The sequence below is a fragment of the Rhinolophus sinicus genome, chromosome 17, assembly GCF_057876585.1.
Source record: "Rhinolophus sinicus isolate RSI-liver-muscle chromosome 17, RSI-T2T, whole genome shotgun sequence".
In the NCBI taxonomy this organism is placed as follows: domain Eukaryota; kingdom Metazoa; phylum Chordata; class Mammalia; order Chiroptera; family Rhinolophidae; genus Rhinolophus; species Rhinolophus sinicus.
The window spans coordinates 33402127-33422500 of record NC_142517.1 but is presented as its reverse complement, the minus strand read 5'-3'; the positions used below and the strand labels follow the sequence as shown (position 1 = coordinate 33422500).

The 20374-nt window shown below is 35.0% G+C and overlaps 1 long non-coding RNA gene across 11 annotated transcripts in view; it reads right to left on the bottom strand.

Annotated features, from left to right (window-relative positions):
* LOC109449577 (uncharacterized) overlaps window positions 1–20374 on the bottom strand; it is a 490477-nt gene that overhangs the window by 202727 nt on the left and 267376 nt on the right. The window contains exons 8-9 of one of the 11 annotated variants that reach the window (XR_016019524.1): window positions 12204–12344; window positions 8045–8145 (exon numbers count right to left, since the gene is read on the bottom strand). The exons of 9 other annotated variants lie outside the window; for them this stretch is intronic. This is a non-coding gene — a long non-coding RNA (uncharacterized LOC109449577). The remainder of the gene's footprint in view (window positions 1–8044; window positions 8146–12203; window positions 12345–20374) is intronic. One more of the 11 variants, XR_016019527.1, reaches the window with a different exon arrangement.

Sequence of the window (20374 nt, the reverse complement as noted above, 5' to 3'; positions counted from 1 at the left end):
TATATATATATATATATATATATATCCCATAAGATGTGGAGTACAGCATAAGTAATAGAGTGAGTGGAACTGTAAAAGCTCTATACCATGTCAGAGGGGTAGTAGATTGGGGGAGGAGGGTTAGCACTTTGTGAGGGGTATAAATGTCTATTAGATTGTTTTGTACACCTAAAACTAATAAAGAATTAAGAAAATTAAAAAATAATAAAACGTGCATGGGTTTTATGAATCAATTGAACATGGGAGGTGAGGAAAAGGAAGAGAAAAAGAGAGAATGGATCCTTCCTAATGTTTAAGGAGCTGAGCAATAGAACAAAAATGGGATGGTTTGATGACTAACAGGGTAACAAAGTGAATAGAAAGTTAAAAATAGGTATTTTAAAAATAAAATTAATATTGGAAACAGATCTCAAGTTATCAATTGAAAGAAATAAAATACTTAATAAATGCATGTAAATAAAACTATTCATTATGACAAAATAACACACAAGGCTATATAGGTTATTGCAAATCAGAACTACAACTTTTTTAAAAAATCCAAAAATGAATTCTGATGAATGTCAAAGATATCAACAACTTGGAATGGCAGTTTCAAGACTGAAAAGTATCTGAAAATTCCAGAACATTTTAGGAAGTTTGTTAATATCATTCTCACTAAAATTGTAGGCAAGAATTTCACCAAAGTTATCAAATGAAGGAGGTCATTTGTGTTGGAAATATTTATGAAAAACACTGCCTGAAGAGGAAATTAGAGAAGTTCTCAGTTCCGTTCAACCCATCAACTTCCTTCATAAGCACACTGTTACATATTCATGCATTATGCCTAACTACATTAGGATTATCAAGAAAGAGCAAATCAGATTCTACTTTGTATTCTTGACAACTTAACCAAACACTGCAGAATATATCAACTATGACCTTTAGGAATTTGTTGTCTGAAAGAAGGAAAACTTGCTAAAAGCTGACTTTTCTGTCTGCAGCTAATTCGGAAAAATTAGGAGTATCCAAAGTAGAAAATGTGCTTTTCAGGTATTGCTACTGTGGCAATATCTGTTAGTTATTCAGATATAAAATAATATGTATGAAATAATTTTTGCAAGCCCAATTTTACTAACTGAAATGGCAAAACTAAAAATATCATAAATGTCGTGCTCATAGAGACATACAATAGCCCTTTATAACATTGACACAACTAATATATTCCAAGACCTTATCCTCTGACATCACAGTATTCTGTTTCAAGGGGTAAAAAAAAATATGACTTAATTATTCATTCAGTCAATATTTATTGAATATCTACGTTCACCAGACTATATTCTAGGTACTGAACAAATATACAGAATCCTTTTTCTCATAGAGTTTGTATTCTAGTGGTGGAGGAACCAAAGTAAATAAACCCACAGAGAAAAGAATACATAAAACAGAAAAATATTCAATATCATTTCTATTGGAGTCAAATTAGGCTGCCATGGTGAAGAGTAAATGACTGGCTACTTTAATTTACGTCCTCAGGGAACGTCTCTAGCCTGTGTTAAGTCCTTAATGAAAAGTAAAAGTCAGCCATAGAGAGATCTGTAGAAGAGCATTCCAGGCAGAGTGAACAACCTGTACAAATGAATCAAGGAAGGAAAATACTTAATGTGTTTGAGGATCTAAAATGAGGTCATTGTGGTTGGAGTGTGGTGGAACATGCAAACTGTATTAGTTTCCTAGCGCTGCCCTAACAAAACACCACAAACTTAAAGCAAAATCAATGTATTCTCTCACAGTTCTCAAAATTCAGATGTCTGCTGGGTCATATTCTCTCTGAATGCTCCAGAGAATCCTTTCTTGCTTCTTCCTAGCTTTGGATGGTTACAAGCATTCCTTGGCATTCCTTGATGGTAGCTCCATCACTCAAATTTTGTCTCCATCTTCACATGGCCATCTTTCCTCTGTGCGTGTCTGCGTCTCTATATCCAAATCTCTCTCTACTTATAAGAACAACAGTCACTGAATTTAGGGGCCACCCTAATGATGATGATATTTAACTTGATTATATCTGCAAAGTCCCTATTTTCACATAAGGTCACATTCACAAGTAGTAGGGATTAGAACTTCAACTTACCTTTCTGGGGAGCACAATTCAACCAAAAGTAGAAACTAATAAAAATGTGTTAGGAACTAAATATGAAATAAACTAGGTGAGTGTAAACATACTCAGGTTCTTTTGTGATAATATAAAAAATATTTTTCCTAAGTATAATAGTAATAATAATAAAAATACTGTAACTGCCATCTCATGGGGGCTTACTTCTATAACAGGAGATCATATACCCTACAGCTCTTTTGGTAACTTACATCTTTGATCAATCATATGTAAAAACATGCATATCTACTATTTTTGCATACCATTAAAGGCAAAGAAGACAATCAGTTATACGAAGCTCTTGCCAGTTAACAGAGAATACTCCTAGTCCCAAGGGTGATACACTTTATTCCTGGAACTTTGCTAAGTAAGCAGCCTACCACTTGGAGATTCATATTGAGGGCACTTGGAGTGGATGTTACCCTCACTGTTGAGGATTATTACATTCCAGCAAGGTTCAGAACTTGTTTCATAAAACAAGTCAAAAACCTGAGTGAAGAAAGCTATTATTTAGACAGGTAAGATCATGTGATCCAACTCTACCTAAATCAATGCTTTTAATCTTTTACTGCCTCCATACCACTCACATTTGCAAGAGAGTCCTGTAAGTAAGATCTCTCATTAGAACTTAGGATTCTCAGTTGGGAGAAGGATAAGAATCTTGGTATAGGTCAGGATGGGGGAGAAGGAACATATCAGAATTTCCAGGGAGGTTTATATACAGATAAACCTTTTTTTACCATCCTCCCTTTGATATGTCACCTTTTCACATTTAAAAATCAGTGATTTAAAGTAACCTGTGTATCCATCTATCTCAAGAGCACTGTCATGCGGGGGACCCTGCTCGCTGCGCCATGTGTCGTGCAGGGCGGCCTGTGGGGTCTCTAGTCCCGCTCCCCACATAAGAATGCAGGACATGGTGAGGACAAACAGGAACACCCATGGAGCCATAGATAGGCAGTCATACCATTATATTCTCGCTGGCGGCATCCGCCTCTCTGCAATCTGCCCTTGCTAGCTCAGCCACCATCTTCTTGCTAGCCCCCATTTTGTAGCCACAGCAGTTATATTAGTGGCCAATGGCTCACTGGTTACAGCTGATGGCCAACTAGCCACAGCTGATGGCCATCCAATCACAGTTGATGGCCATTTACTACCTGAGCTAGCACATTTCCATGTGAGGCTGAGAGCCTGGAAACTGCACTCCTGGCTCTGTTCCCACAAGCATCTACATGAAACCCATATATTAGTGACTAACAGTATTTAGTGCTCACTCTGTGTTAGGAACTGTTTCTTCTAAGTGTTTAAGTATATGACCCATTTAATCCTCAAACCTACCCTTGATGAAAAAACTCAGGCACAGAGAGGTTAAGTGGCTTATCCTAGGTAAGGCAGCTAGAAAGTGACAGATCTGGGATACAAAAGCAGGCACAAAAACCACTTAGCTATTCTGCTTGTGATTGCATGGACGTCCACATGATTAAAAAAGACTGTGTAGATGCCTGACCACTGTGCTGTACACCTGAAGCTGATATAGAATGATACTGAATGTCAACTATAATTAAATATACAGGATGTAAAGTACAGCATAGGGAATATACCTAGTCAATGGTATTGTAATAGCTATATATGACGTCACAAGTGTAGTATTAGGTTGGTGCAAAAGTAATTGCGATTTAAAAGGTTAAACATAGTTGTAAAAACTGCAATTACTTTTGCATTAACCTAATAGATTGGGAGGGGCAGTTATCACTTTGTGAGGGTTGTAAATGTCTAATCATTATTTTTTTTATACACCTGAAGCTAATATAAAAAATAAGAATGGGGAAAGGGAAAAAAAAAAAAAAAAAAAAAAAAAAATATATATATATATATATATATATATATATATATATATATATATATATGCATAACCATGGTTAAAACATATCATTATTCAATTGCTTATTCATGAATACTTTCATGTTTCGTCTATTTCTTTTTGGCAAGATCAGAAGAATCCAATAGCATATTCTCATGATCATTCAACAAGCCCTTGAAGCTTGAGTACCTCAGATTCAGATGTTGTGAATTAGATCCACACTTCTGGGTTTACTGAAGGCTTTCAAAAAGTCTTGCCTCAAACTAGACTGTCATCCTTCAAGTGGTAACACTTATTTGTTGTTCACCCCAACAACTTTAATGAGTGTATTTTACTGAACAGTATCCTGATTTGGAAGTCCACTAGATCTGGAAAATGTCAACCATAACAATAAAAACAACACTGAGTCATTCATTTCCTCCTTTGTTTCGAGACTGGCGTCAGAATGCATGGGGATGCTAAGGCATTAAATTCATAGGCTCTGCTCTATGGCATTGCAGAGGCTCTTATATCTCTGTCTGACAGTCTCCTCATTTATTAAAAAAACATAGGAGTTAGTGAGAAATGAATCATAAAATATGAATATATAAACACTCAGCACAGTACCTGGCATGTGTAAATAATCAATAAATGGCATATGTTACTTTTATTAACCTGTATGTCTATCAGAAACGGGTTTGTTGGCTAAATACATTTATTGAATCCCCACTCTTAAGTACTTCTTAATAGAAAATAGAAGATGCTTATATTGAGATTGAACATAAGTATCAATTATTGAAAGTAACTATTTCTTATTATAAATTTATTATTTTATTTATTATTTTTGTAATTTACCAGCTTATTTATGAGACATGACTTTTATACGATGCATAACAATGTGTATGTGTACACACACATACACACACACACATACACACACACACACACACACGCCCTGAATATGCAGGTAGATCTGTTTTGGCACACTTTGCTTTTGCTTTTGTTTAATTACTTATGGTGCTCCTTCCCAAGTCCTAGCAATTGTTTCTGTGTGGTTTTTTTTTCCCCTGCCTACTGAAATGTAACTATACTTCATCATTTTCTTTCAGAGCAAAACTCTCTTTCCTACTTTCAAAGTTTTTACCAGATCTGATGAAAATGTCCCTGTTAATAGTGTGATGGCAAAGTATTCCAACACCTATTTCTAGATCCAGTAATACATAACAGTTCCAAAAATATAAAGCGTGTTCTTGGTAGTCTCCTGGAGACAATGATTTCATATCTGTTGTATTTTCCGAAAGAGTGATTTCAATAGTGGTACTTTAAAGCCAGCAAAAAAAAGAAATGGTAACAAGAAAGGATAAAAAAGTCAATCTGAGGAGGCTGTTAGGATTTTCTGGAATCCTCGGATTTCATCTTTACAATTTCTTTCTCTTCAGCATAATCATATTTTTACATTAATTTAATAAAGTCACTTTACACTCACTTGCCACACTGCCAATAAAAAAGTTTTGGGATTGTTAGCAGAAAATGACAGATGTGTTTTTAATCAAACACACACACACACACACACACACACACACACACACACACACATCACATGACCAGAATTTATTATGTACTCATTCAAACATTCTTTCTTTGAAAAAGTATCATTCGATTGCCACAATGTTCAAAGCATCATAAATTAGTATGTGCTCCAGAATATGATATATGCCCAGTAGCAAGGAGCTCACAGTCCAATTGAGAAAATAAAAGCAATAAATGAGGGAATTGATTTGTGTAAGCAAATACTAAATGATTTGGCTCACATTACAAGGAGTCTGGATAGCTATCAATACCTTAAGTCTGACATATCTAGGGTTTCAGGTGAGAATTCCAGCCTGTTCTCAGGAAATTTTTTCACTTTCCCATTCCTGAATCCTGGGAAAAGTTGGTTGGGAAATCGGGAAAATCGGCTCCTTGAACCCAGATGGCTGGTAGTATCGGCTGTCACTTTGTGGAAACGATTCATAGTGGAGAACAGAAAACAGTTTATATCTTGGAATTTGGGAACGGAAAAGAGAAAAAAATTACAGAGAAAGGGCGGGAATTCCCGCCTGGAAACCCTAGACATATCCAAATTCAAATTCTATTATGTGCTATGTAAAAGGTCATTTCACCTGTACACATTTCTGCTCTTCCGTGTGTGTTCACTTCAAGGGTCTTGCCTTTTGCCTTCTATCCTTCTAACACCAACAGAACCATCGAAACAATTCTAAATTCTACCTCCACCATTCTAATTTTCTCTTTTATGATCTTTCTGTTATTTTCAATTAAATTTCAGTCCACAGGCACTATATCATGACTAGGCGGTTATTTTATCTATTAGTCTTGCTACTTCTACTAGATGCAAACTCCTCGCAGGCAGGGACCTTGTCTCTATTTTTTGAGATATAACTAAGAACATCTTACCGAGCGCGTGCATACAATACAATTTTGATAAACACATAATTAGAGAGAAAAGATCAAATAACAGCATTTCTTTGAAACTTCACATTTTTCCTGGTGACCCTTAAGCTTTAATTAACTTTAAGACACTCATGCTTCAATATTTTATTTTTTCTGTTAGCAGTGCCCAAAATTCACTTAAACTATTAAGGCTAGATGTTTTAAGTTCCTATGAAATATTTCTAAAGCAAAATTATATTCTTATTGTTTGTTTTTACTAAATGATATAAAATATATATAGCCTGAAGAATATGAGCATAAATAAAAATGACTCACATCCACAAGAATAAACATAATTCAGACAATAACCAAATAATAGTAGTACCCTAGGACCCACAGGTAATACTGATGGTCACAAAGCAACATTCAGGATATGTTAACTTCAATGAAAATAATTGCAATCAGATGATGGGCAATTTAGTTGGCTCTGCTCAGATGATGACTACGACCGACTGCATTTTAGCAGATTTCAGTGGATGGCCTGAGCCAAAGATTGCCACCACCTACCTCTTCACATGTAACTAGAACATATTCATGTTGTGTAATATTTTCATTAGATGGCTTTTATTCCATAAATGGTATTTTAATAGAGGACTATTCCATTTGAAAACAGACTGGTCTTGCTGACATATCTTTCCTTTTAAAATATACTTTGGCTGAATTCTAACACAACCATTTTGAATGCAAAAGGGATGCTTTTCAAGCCAGATGGTTTATCTAATAGGAATGTTTTCTGATTAGAGAAACAGCAGTAGACTCATGATCACAGCAGGTGCCAAACTGATCCTGTAGTTTACATGAATTTGCAACTGAACAAGTCATGAACTAAAGGGAATCTATTTTATAATGTTCCACAGTCTATTTTGAGAGGAAGGGGGGGATGTAAAAGATGCTGCCGTATCAGATGGAGTTCATATATCACATCATATATAAATATGCCATTATTTCATTTGTGATAACATTTATTTGTATACTAAATTTCCTGAGTATATTATGGAGACTACTCATAAAATTTCAAAATAATAAAAAACCTTGCAGAGTATTCTATGGTGAGATAATCCTGTATAGTTTATGTTTTATCAAAATAATTTGGAATTATTTTATTAAAAACATATCTTTTTTTTTTCTTATTTTCTTTATTTCTTGTACCTGCATTTTCCCTTTGTTTTAAGAAGCAATTTTTCCATGCACTGGTAAAGAGGGAAACAGGATATTGGATTACTAGTAGTATGATAGGCCCAACTATGCCTCAGTGCTCATAAAAGAGAACCTCCAAGGCCCTGCAGAGATGGCATGGCGATGCAGGTTTCTAAATGATGGAATTATTACGTTTTAAGATAGTGTAAGTTGCTTCTGAGTGCTAACATGACTACTGGGGACATAAAAGGCCATGAGTCCACAGATCTCACTCTGATTCAGCTGCATCTCATTCCCAATGGATTGCCAAGACCGCCAAATTTGGAAGCAGCTCGGTGATGTGTGAGAGGCAAAGTATGTCATTGTATCCACACACCTACTTCCTTATCTCATTGCATCAGTCACTTTGTTTATTTGCTTCTTTGGAAAAAAATCAAAGTAAAAGTCACCTAGAATTGAGTCCAAGTCATCATTCTTAGTCATCCTCACTCCAGGCAAATTCCATGGTCTGTTCTAGAACAGTTGGTTAAACAGTAGAGATGGTTGGTACCTGGAACATGTTCAAATCAGAGATGAATTATCCAGAATAATCATAGTTTCCTAATTGTTTCACTAATTCTAGAATCTAATAAATATAATTATATAAATTAATTCTCTCTATAGGTGTTAAGCATGCAACACAATATGTCTAAATGAAGTTAAAATTTGAGATCCCATTTTTTGATGAAATATAATGATTTGGCCAGTTTTTTAATACACAGATTTGGTGTTATAGTAATCAGAATTTTATTATGGTCCATTATTATAAAAATTTTTACTAGGGCAAATTCCTGTACCTTATATCATATCATGCCCTCTGATAATCAAACTCCCTCAGAATTTTTGAAGTATTTATTATTTTTACCACTTGTTTTGGCAGTTATTTAGACAGACTTGAAACCTTATTCTACATGACTATTTGACTTTTTTTTTGGTTGATTATAAGCATTCACAGTACAGGAAATGTGTCTTCCATATTCTGTTCAAGTTCTTCATAACTCTGTATTATACAGAATTGACTATTAATGTGTTTATTTTATGAAATTCACTGTATTGCTTATAGGAGGGTGCATTCTGTTGCAATAGACCTGTTTTTGACTCTGCTCAAGCTTTAGACGTCTGTACTAAAAGCTGCTCTGGTATTAAGTACAATTATAGCATCTTTCATCTTTTCCTTACTGAATGAACAAAGTGACCAAAATCTGCACTTCCTTTCCTTTAAAATGCTTTCAAAATGCTTTCACCTTTGCTGAGGGCCCATGTTTCTTAAACTGAATAAAGGTATGCAAATGTCTTCCAGTAATCCGCAAGTTCTCAATGGGCATCGTTTAATTTTCCTCTTCATTTTATATACATGAGCTTATATCAGGTCACCAGGGTGGTCACCATAAACAAGAACTGCCATGGGATTCCAGAGCCCACATCGCACATCAGTTTGGAAATGAGTTGGTGTCATGAGGGGTTACTTTAATGGCCCTGAGAAAATGAGAAAAGAACTGAGGTAGTTTTAGAACATCAACAATATGCTCTTTCTCCATGGATGATATGCTTACTTAAGAAGTCAAGCCCAAATAATGCCATTTTTTTTCTTTTCCAACAGAAATTTCACGGTAATGTGAATGGAAAACACTAGGGAGGAACTGAGTCATCACATGGGATACAGTAGAGCCCATGTGTCAAACTCATAAGGCCCTATACAACATCAGGTAGTGCCATTTTTATGCTGCAAGCCCTGATTTAGTTTGTGCAAAATAATATCATCATTAAATCTATTTAATTTATTTTTAAATATTTTTAAAATGTCTTGGCATAAATATATTTCCAACATTTCCATACAATCATGGTTTTCCTTATACTTTCACTCTTCCAGTTAAACTTTGGAAATAACTAACCAACTTCCATGCTAAATGTCTGTTGGTTCTGTTTCTCTGGAGAGCCCTATACCACAGCCCCAGTGCCAGCCTGACTGGATCCACAGGGCCTGCTTGTTTTATCCACACACTTTATTGAATCAGCCTGACCAGTAAACAACCTGAGCTTTCTGAGATGATGCCGCCTTCACTCCTGATGAGTTCCCTTCTATGGCCTCTGATGACCTTCCCTGCTAAGGAGAACTTGGTCAGGGCCATGTGAGTCCCCCTTTTCAGAACTCTAAATCTTTGAATCTCAAAGACCAGGAACTTAAGTCAGTGTTTTCCCCCCAGCATACCCCTAGCATCTTTATGCAAATTATATACAAGCACTACTCTTTCCCTGTATTGTTTTAACCAATAACTGTAGAGCATGTTTGCTACCTGCCAGTGATAGCTCACCACTCTGAGTAATTGATTTCCATCAACATATTCATGGTTTTCCTTACACATTCACTCTTTCAGATAAGCTTTGAAAATAGCTAACCAATATCCTTACTAAATTGTTGATGGTGATTAGAGTTTATTGGGTGTATATGTTCATTTGGCATACACCGGCACTTTAGCATGCTTTAGTTTTTAAATAAAGTTTTGTATTTTTTCACAAAAATCTTAAGTATTTCAGGTTTAGAAAAGTCATTACATTTCCATTTTCAAAAAGTAGAATAAAATAGAGTCATTTTTAAATCAACTCTGGGGTCCAGCCGGTTAGCTCAGTTGGTTAGAGTGCAGTGCTCTTAACAACAAGGTTGCCGGTTGGATCCCAAAATGGGCCACTGTGAACTTCACCCTCCACAACTAGATTAAAACAACTACTTGACTTGGAGCTGATGGGTCCTGGAAGAACACACTTAACTTAAAAAGTTCAAAAAACAAAAAAATCAACTCTGAATCTTTGGTTATATCCCTTTGTAAGTACTAATTATTTTTTTTTTTCTGTTTTTAATCAGGATTATTGGCTGTGTTTATGTTTTATTTACTAATTTATTCTTTTTTTTTTTTTTTTTTGAATGCTGCTATAACTAAACTCCAGATTTATTTGGATTTCAACAGTTTTCCTTCAGTGTCCTCATTCCAGGATTCAAACCAGGCTACCCCATTACATATATTTGTCCCATTTCCTCAGTGTCCTCTGCTCTATGATAGTTTCTTAGTCTTTACTGATTTTCAGGACTTTGTAAATCTCAAGGCACACTGGGCAGGTATCCTGTTTTCCTTCTGAATGTCCCCAAATATGTGTCTGTCTGTTGCTTTTCTCATGATTAGATTGGTGCTATGGAGCTTGGGGAAGAATGCCACAGAAGGAAGTGCCTTCTCATCACTTCCTATCTGGGGGTAATGATGTCCTTAGGGCATCACTGGTGATGTTAACCTTCATCATTTGGTTAAGGTAGGTGTTGGTCAGTTTTCTCCACTGTAAATTTACCATTTCCCCCTTTCCTTGTATGATTCTTTGGAGGATATCAGCAAGTCTAGCCCATCTTCAATGGGGAAGTACAGAGAAAGAACAAGAATTCGCTCCACCTCCTTGATGGTCAGTTTCTCCATACAGTACCGGACATTTTTCTATGAAAAAGGTTTGTTACTTCCCCTCATTTAAATATTTTTTTAAAAATATTTACTGAATTTTTTTCTTTTCATTCAGATGACTAACTTCCTAAAATTCTCCAGAAATATAATCCATCAACCAAAGCTAACTTTATTAGCCCTAATATAGTAAACAATACCACCTTAATATAATTAGTGTCTTGTATAGTGTCTCAGAAAGCAGACGTCAGAGGAAGAGAGACACTCAGAAAGCAGATGTCAGAGGTTTTAGTTCATGGACTAGATGAGTTTAAAGTGAGTCTTGCCAGGAGAGAAACTGGTCAAAATAATAGTTTTGGATTGATGGCCACCATGAAGTGAGGGTCTTAAAATGAGTATTAATCAATAAGCTGTCTGTCTTGTTTAAAAGCTATTTTAGTTGGTTCACAGTCCTATCTAACTTTCATAGATCAAGTAATTGACTTATTTTTGCTTGTTCTTACTTTTGTTTAATGGAAAGACAAGAAGTATGTTCAAATTCAGTTTTATTTGACATAGTGACCATAAACTACCTTGGTTTTGGTTCTCAACTTTTTTAGGGTATATTTTGTTATTTCGTTAGCTTCTTGAGGTGAATGCAAGTTTCATTTATTATCACCCTTGTTAAAAATGCATTTGCTACTATAAAATTTCAAGCATGATTTTGATGTATGGTTTGATATGTAGTGAGTTTCATTTCCAAATAATCTATAACTTAAACTTTAATCTCCTCTTGAACACAAATAATAAAGTATTTATTTTTATTTTTAAAAGGTTAATTTTGACTATTTTTGCTTTTAAACTCTAATTTTATTATGCTGTTTTCCATTAATATAACATGAATTTTGGTTGCATTTTATTGATTTTTTTAACTAATAATTTTGGATGAGTATTTTCAAAAAATGATATTCTCTGTTTACTGGAAATGTTTTTAGTCTATTATTATGTGAAATTCTATTTCTAATAGTTTTGTTCTATATAACTATGACTATGTTTTTCAGCACATGCATGGTTATGATGGTGACATCTGCCTCATGGGTAGTGTTTTTTGTCTTTTTATTCCAGCTATTGTTGATCCAGCTCCATACTTCACCTTTGTCACCTAGCTTGCCACTGCTTCGACTCGGGATCCCAGGAGACTCTCAGGAAAATATCGTCTTTGCCTTTTGGTATTCAGCCTCTAATTTTCCACCAGCAAGCACTCAGAATTCACCACAGCACAAGCTGTTGTTTTCTAGAACAGTCAAGTCACATTCCATTAACAAAAAAATCAGAAGATACCGGTCTGCAGAGATATACCAGAGTGACCATATTTTTCCATTATTATACAGAACATTTTTATGGCTTATAATGAAGAGCCTGGAATGGCTTTTCTGATAGTGGAGTCAGCTTTTTATTTACCTAGTTATATGGTTCATTCAAGTGATATTTTTAACTAATAAAAGCACCTGTCTTAAAGATATATCTGTTATCCCAATTTCAAAACAGAAACTTGCTATTTCCTTTGAAATATCACAAGAGTTATTGCTGATTCTACTCTCTCCATCAAGATTTCAAAGAATATCGGGCCCACATCAGAGTTTAATTTCAAAGTAACAAGTCATACACTCCCAGAAATCTCTGTGAGAAAGAAGCTTTCTGCAAGCTTACCCATGGAGCAATTTAATATAGTGAGATCAGTCATTAGTGGCAGGTGGCACTTGACTGAATCCTTATTGTTCTGCCACTTACTGTGAGACCTTAAAAATATACTTAATATTTTTATAACTACGTTTATTAAAATGCAAAATGGTAATAATAGTAGACCTGGCCTTATTGCACTGTTGCCAGGATTAAATGAAATAAATCTGAATGTGTGTTGCAAGAGCTTGGCACAGAGTGAGGACTCGATACAAAACAGCTGTTATTAGTAATGGGAGCCCAATCCTGAGATGATAAATATATACCCAGCTTGCATGTCTTGTTCCAGGGATTGTTACCTTTTCCCTGGGCAGAGCTCACTGTTACACCTAGAAGCAAGGGCCAAGGACCCATCAGTATTTGGGAAAGCACATGGAATAACAGAAGACAGGGTACAGGAAGCAGGTGCTGAGTGATCCACTTAATTCTGATGGATGGCATGTGTCTGGCCTAGGGCTATTTTTAACAGGCCCAGAAAACTATGGCAGATCTTACTCTGTAGCCTCTTAAAGACACTGCCAGCCCCTGCCAGGCTCCAGGACCAATGCAAGCTTTGTGTAAAGGTATCTGTTATCTGTTCTGGCCAAGGATTCTTTAATTATGACTTAAATAAATCCCTTGTCACATTATTTAATGATATGCTTCATTCTCACTATTCATTTATCCATTATAATGCCGACAGTGAAAATTACATCACCAGTGCTAGACACTTGCTTTCTTTTTTATACTCCTTAAGTTTCTGAGAGTTGGATCCTGCTTCACATCAGCAAGGTGAGTCAGCAGATAAATGACCACATGTGTGCACTTCAAACAAACCTCATTCCCTGTGTTATCCTTCTCAGAATAAAAAGAATATGGCTGCTGCTTCACTTCTACCTTCCAAACCTCATGCAATATGTCTCTTATGACCCATTTAGAACTATTCAGGGAAGGGAATTTTGGGAAACACAATTCCAGATTAGCTCAATTGACCCAATACAAACCACAATAATCTCTAACTGGATGTCTTTAGGCACCTCAACTCAATGCTCCAGACATAATCTCTTGATTCCTATTATTTTCTGCCCTCAACTTTCTTGTCTTCCAGTGTTCCTTATGAAAGAAAATGGCACCACCCCTTATCTATTTTCTCAGGATTAAAACATTGGAATCACTTTTCATCCTTCTTTTTGTCTTAAACCTCATATCTAATCTCTCAGTGATAAGTAGTCACAACAAAGGTAATCTGAGCTAGCTTGAGCACGTTCTTATTTTCATTCCTCTCCCTACCTCCACCACAAACAACAACCCAAGTGAAGTCATCATCATATTTAATATGGGCAGCTTCTGTAGCCTCCTAATTTGCCTCATTGCTTATTGTCTTGGATCTCTCATCTATTTTCACACAGCAGCAAGAATGATCATTTTAAGTGGCAAATCAGATAATGTTACTTCTGTGCTCAAAGCCTTTCAGTAGTATCCCATTGTGCTTAGAATAAATTCTTCAGTCTTATTTTGCTTATAAGTCATTAGTTGGCTTTATCCCTAGCTTTCTCCAGGTCTTCATTTCCTATCATTCTACTAGTTGCCTACTTCACCCTAGGCACAATGTTTCCCCTGCTTTTCCTCAAGTACTCTGAGCACACTCTTGTCTCAGGGCATTTTCACTTGTTATTCCTCCATCCCGAAATACTATTCCTCCACATACTTGCATGGAAGTCTGATTCATCTGCTATATTCAGATTTCTGTTCATATAGCATCTTACAGAGTAGCTTTTCTGCTTATAGCTCCACTCCTAACAGAAGTTTTCTTTTTCCTAAAACAGCATCCATATCTGTCTGTCCTATTATCCCACTTTATTTTCCTTCTTAGCATTATTACTCCTCAATGTTTTGTTCTATCTATTTTTATTTTATTATTATTATTATTATTATTATATTATTATTTATTATAGATAATAAATAATAAACTTTTCATCCTAGAATGTAAGCTCTATGAAAGTAGGGCTGGGTCTGTACTATTCACTTTTGAATTCCTAAGATTTTTAAACAGCTTGCCTCATTGTAGACACTCATCAAATAAATTATCTGTTTATCAGTAGGCATATGTTTGTTTTCTTTTTGTAGTAATTAGAGTATGCTCTGTTGGGGGACCTAATAGAAATTCTGTTATATGGAACGGATGCAGGGCCATTAGATATATTTTTGCAGCTTGCACACTTCAGAATGCCAGGGGCACCTTTTGGATTTCGATCATATACAAAGTATTGGCCATGTAAACAAAAAGGAAGAAAGAAGTGTACAGGGACCTAATCTTGAGGCAACCAGAGATGACCAGAGGAAACTGGTAAATTTTGAGAAAGCATAGTAAGGACAAAGCATCCTTAAGTCCACTGTTGATGATATTATCAGGCAGGTGATAATATTAGGGACCACAATCTTTTTTGAAGTCACTTTTCTTCCCAAATACGTAAAATATAATAAATGCATAATTTTAGGCCACTGAAATATGTGTACTTAATATTTAATAAATAGAATGTGCCCACTGAACAATATCATGTTAAGTAGATAAGTTTAAATAATACTAGGTTGGTGCAAAAGTAATTGTGGTTTAAAAGATTAAAAATAAATGCAGAAATCGCAATTGCTTTTGCACCAACCTAATATATTAAATTGAATTTATGAACTGTATTTGGAGGGATAAAAAGAAATGTCAATAACTGATATAAAATCTAAGATGTTCATATTATTTCTTTCTCTCAACATCTTAGGAATTTTGTGTATTTTGGAAGCTTTGGGAAGAGATAAATGCTCTGTATGTGTTTTTATCATCTGTCCCCATGCAATGAGGTGATAGAGATTTCAAATTGATATGCACTTTGAAGTTATCAGAACAGAGGGATCATCAATTTTAAAGTCTTTCCCTCTTTTTATTTCGACTGTTCCTCAGGTCATTTATGCTCTGGACCATTTAACTCCCTCTTTCTTAGGTCTCTATCACTCATCTCAGCTCTCTCTAACTTCTCTATTTGGCATTTCACCTCACTTTCCTCCCATTAAACCCACTACAAGGCCCACAAATCATGGCCTCCGGAGAGTCATTTATCTTCTGTACTTCGGTTTCATCATCTATAAAATAAGAGCACCAATCTTTTATGTATTTTACAAATATAGCATGGCAGAGGCAAAAAATATATGTGTTGAATGATGAAAGATGTTATGAGATTATCAGAAGGTAAGGAAAATGAAGGAAGCTAGATCGCCAAAGGAGCTGTCACTAATAGAGGAAAAAGGTCAAGCAGGAGTCTAAAGAAAAAGATAAGGAGCCAACAGTGGGAAGCAGGTGATGAGGAAAGTGATATTGTACATAATAGCTTCAGGGAACAAACAGCATGGAAATGAATGGGATATTTTGTGAAACTGCAAGATAAGCACAATATAATATTTTTGCTCATCAGGGAGAGTTAGGCACTGTGATAAGCTAAACGTATGCTTTTATTTATGTGCATTGGAAATTGGTTAGTAAAGTGTGGGCTGGCTTATTTACAGTGAGTTAGGAATTACAATTAAGTAATAATTGCTGTTGCTGTGTTTGCACTTAAGTGGAATTGCATTATGATTTTGCTAATACAATAAGAGATAAGTGTAACATCTACTGAAGTCTCAGCCTCTCACTCTTATCAAAGAAATAAGAATATAAACAAGAAATAATATTATCAATTAGAGTCTACAACTACTAATCCCAATAGATTCTTGTGCAAAAGCCACCAGTAGAGGTTGTTTAGAACAGGGATGTGGTGATCATAGTGAAAAACCGTCTGTTGGCCTAAGGCTGTCACATGCTCTTTATTGCTCTCAAACCTGAAGGATTTTGTGTATCTCTCAGTAAGGATGTATCTAAGGAAATCTCAAAGAACATTGCGATAAGCTGCAAACATCAGGTTATAATTTAAATAGATTCTCTGACTCTGTCAGAATTGGATGCTAATGAGACCTCAAACTACTGCTCCACCCTTGGTAGGAAATCACTAGGGCTATTCTTTTTATGAATTTTGGAACTCTGAAGAGGTGGCTAACTCTTTCTAACTATATTTGTACACTCACTTACCCAGGCTTTGGAGTGCAGAGAAGTAAATTCCAACTAAATACGTTAAAATTATTTCCCTATTTTACATACTGATTAGATGAAAAGCTATATCACTACTATGCCAAGGATGATTCATATTCCAAATTCCTGGAAATTTAGTGTTTGTTTTCTTTTATTCACTATTATCTATACTCTGGAAAGTAATTTTTTTAATAGTGTAACACTAAACTCCAAATATGGCATTAAAAAAAAGAACATTTCAAAATTATATATATATATATATATATATATATATATATGTCCTTACAGGAAGTAAAATATTTATATCAATTGAAAATAATCAAGTAACTAAATATCTAAGCTTATCTGAAAATTTGATTTTATTTTATGCTATTTATTGATATGAGAAATTCAAAAAGATGATCCAGGTTGTATAGAAATCAACCTATTTTGCGCAATATCACAAGATTATAAACATTTTTATACGTCAAATTAATGAATTTAATAAAAAAAGATAGCATCATTTTTTCTAGAAAATAAATATTGTATTAAATGTAAATTTATTTTTTGCTCCATGATGTAAAATAGAATTCATATTTATTTCCATCGGTCCATTCACTCAACAAATATTTGGGGAGTATCTACTATATGCCAACTACTGTCCTAGGTAATAGAGAAGAAAATAAAAAAAAATAATGTCTCTGTTTTCATCGAGTTTGGTCTAATAAAGGGAACGGTAAGAGAGAACATAGAAGATGATAATAGATAGATGGATGGATAGATAGACAGACAGACAGGTAGACAGATACACAGCTACCGTGTTTCCCCCAAAATAAGACCCAGCTGGACCATCAGATCTAATGCGTCTTTTGGAGCAAAAATTAATATACGACCCGGTCATATTTTACTCTAAGACTGGGTATAATATGATGTGATGTGATGTGATGTGATGTGATGTGATGTGATATAGTATAGTATAGTATAGTATAGTATAGTATAGTATAGTATAGTATAATACAATACAATACAATACAATACAATACAATACAATACAATACAATACAATACAATACAATACAATACAATATAATATAATATAATGTATACACTATCAGGTCTTATATTAATTTTTGCTCCAAAAAGCGCATTACAGCTGATGGTCTGGCTAGGTCTTATTTTCGAGGAAACACGGTAGATATGTAGATATAGATAGACAGATACATATAAGTGCCATGATAAAAATAAATGGGCTGGAATTCTTGGTAATCCATAAACTTCAGCCTGAATTAAAGACCTGGAAAAAGAATATTTTCATCAGGTGAGGTACAATGACAAAGCCTAAAGACACGAACTAGCTAGATTTTAGAAAACAGGAGAAAAAATCAGTGTGACTGGAACAAAGCAAGCACAGTAGAGAATAGTATGACGTGAGGTTGGAGAACAGGTAGAAATTAGGTCATACAGGGCTTCATAGGACAAGGAAGGTGTTTGATTTTCTTTATGTTCAATGTTGTATCTGTTAGCTATTCTATGTAACAAACCACTACAAAACTTTGTGGCTTAAACCACAACATTAATGATTTTGCTCACAAATCTGCAATCTTCCATGCAGCACCAGCTGAAAGTTCATCTGGGGGCTGAAAGATTCAAGATGGCTTACTCACATCACTGGGACGTTAGTGTTGGCTATGAGATGGGAGCTCAGTCAAGACTGTAATCCAGGTGCCTAGATTCTTCTTCACATGACCCTCTCTACACAGGACTTTTAGCATTATACAAACATAGTGGTTAGGTATTAGAAGCAATCATTCTATGTAACCTAGAAAGATGTACCATGCTTTATGACCTACTCTCAAAAGTCATATAGCATTCATTGTCACAATCCTCCCAGCTTTTGATGGGAAAAGTAACAAAGTCATATAGTAAAAAAAGGTTAGATGGGAGGTCTTGTTAAAGCCATCATTAAAAAATACAATCTGCCAGTTTGTCTTCAGGTTACAATAATTTTTACACTTCCCATGTGTAAAATATATTCATTTGCTCTCCCAAGACTGAAAAGTCTCATTCAATAATTGCATCAACTCAAAGTCAAGAATCTTATCTAAATCAGATCTATGTGTAGATGATACTTTTTTTTATTTAAGCATATAAGCATAGTTGGTATATAATCTTACTCATATATCAGTTATACGAGTTTCAGGTGTACAAGATAGTGATTCAGCATTTTTATACCTTACGATGTGATCACCCCACTAATTCTAGTAATCATCTGTCACCTTGTAAACTTATCACTATTATTGACTATATTCCCCTTCCCCTTTTTCACTCATTCCCCCACCTCCTCCCTTTTGGTAACCATTCCTTTAGTTTCTATTTCTATGAGACTGTTTTTGTTTTGTTTTGTTTTTAGATTCCACATATAGGTGAAACCATACGTTATTTGTGTTTCTCTGCCTAACGTTTTTACTTAGCAAAAGCCCCTTAAGCTGATAAACGTTGTTGTAAATGGTAAGATTTCATTATTTTCCTTGCCAGAGCAATCAGGCAAGAGAAAGAAATAAAAGGCATCCAAATTGGGAATGAAGAAATTAAATTATCACTCTTTGCAGATGACATGATGCTATATATAGAAAACCCTAAAGACTCCACCAAAAAGCTATTAGAAACAATCAACGAATACAGTAAAGTTGCTGGCTACAAAATCAATGCACAAAAGTCCATTGCCTTCCTATATACCAACAATGAAATCTCAGAAAAAAGAAATACAAAAAAACAATTCCTTTTGCAATTGCATCAAAAAGAATAAAATACCTAGGAATAAACTTAACCAAGGATGTGAAAGACCTATATGCTGAAAACTATAAGACTTTTTTAAAAGAAATTGAAGAAGACACAAAGAAATGGAAAGACATTCCGTGCTCATGGATTGGAAGACAATATACAGATTCAATGCAATCCCCATCAAAATCCCAATGGCATATTTTAAAGAAATAGAACAAAAAAATCATCAGATTTGTGTGGAACCACAAAAGACCCCAAATAGCCAAAGCAATCTTAAGAAAAAAGAACTATAATGGAGGTATCACACTTCCTGACTTTGGCTTGTACTACAGGGCTACAATAATCAAAACAGCATGGTATTGGCAGAAAAACAGACACATAGACCAATGGAATAGAATTGAGAACCCAGAAATAAAACCACATAAATATGGACAGATAATTTTTGACAAAGAAGCTCAAAACATACAATGGAGCAAAGACAGCCTCTTCAACAAATGGTGCTGGGAGAATTGGATAGCCACGTGCAAAAGAATGAAACTGGACTGTTATTTGTCACCATGTACCAAAGTTAATTCAAAATGGATCAAAGACTTAAGCATAAGACCTGACACAATAAACTGCATAGAAGAAAACATAGGTACTAAACTTATGGACCTTGGGTTCAAAGAGCATTTTATGAACTTGACTCCAAGGGCAATGGAAGTAAAAGCTAAAATAAACGAATGGGGCTATATGAA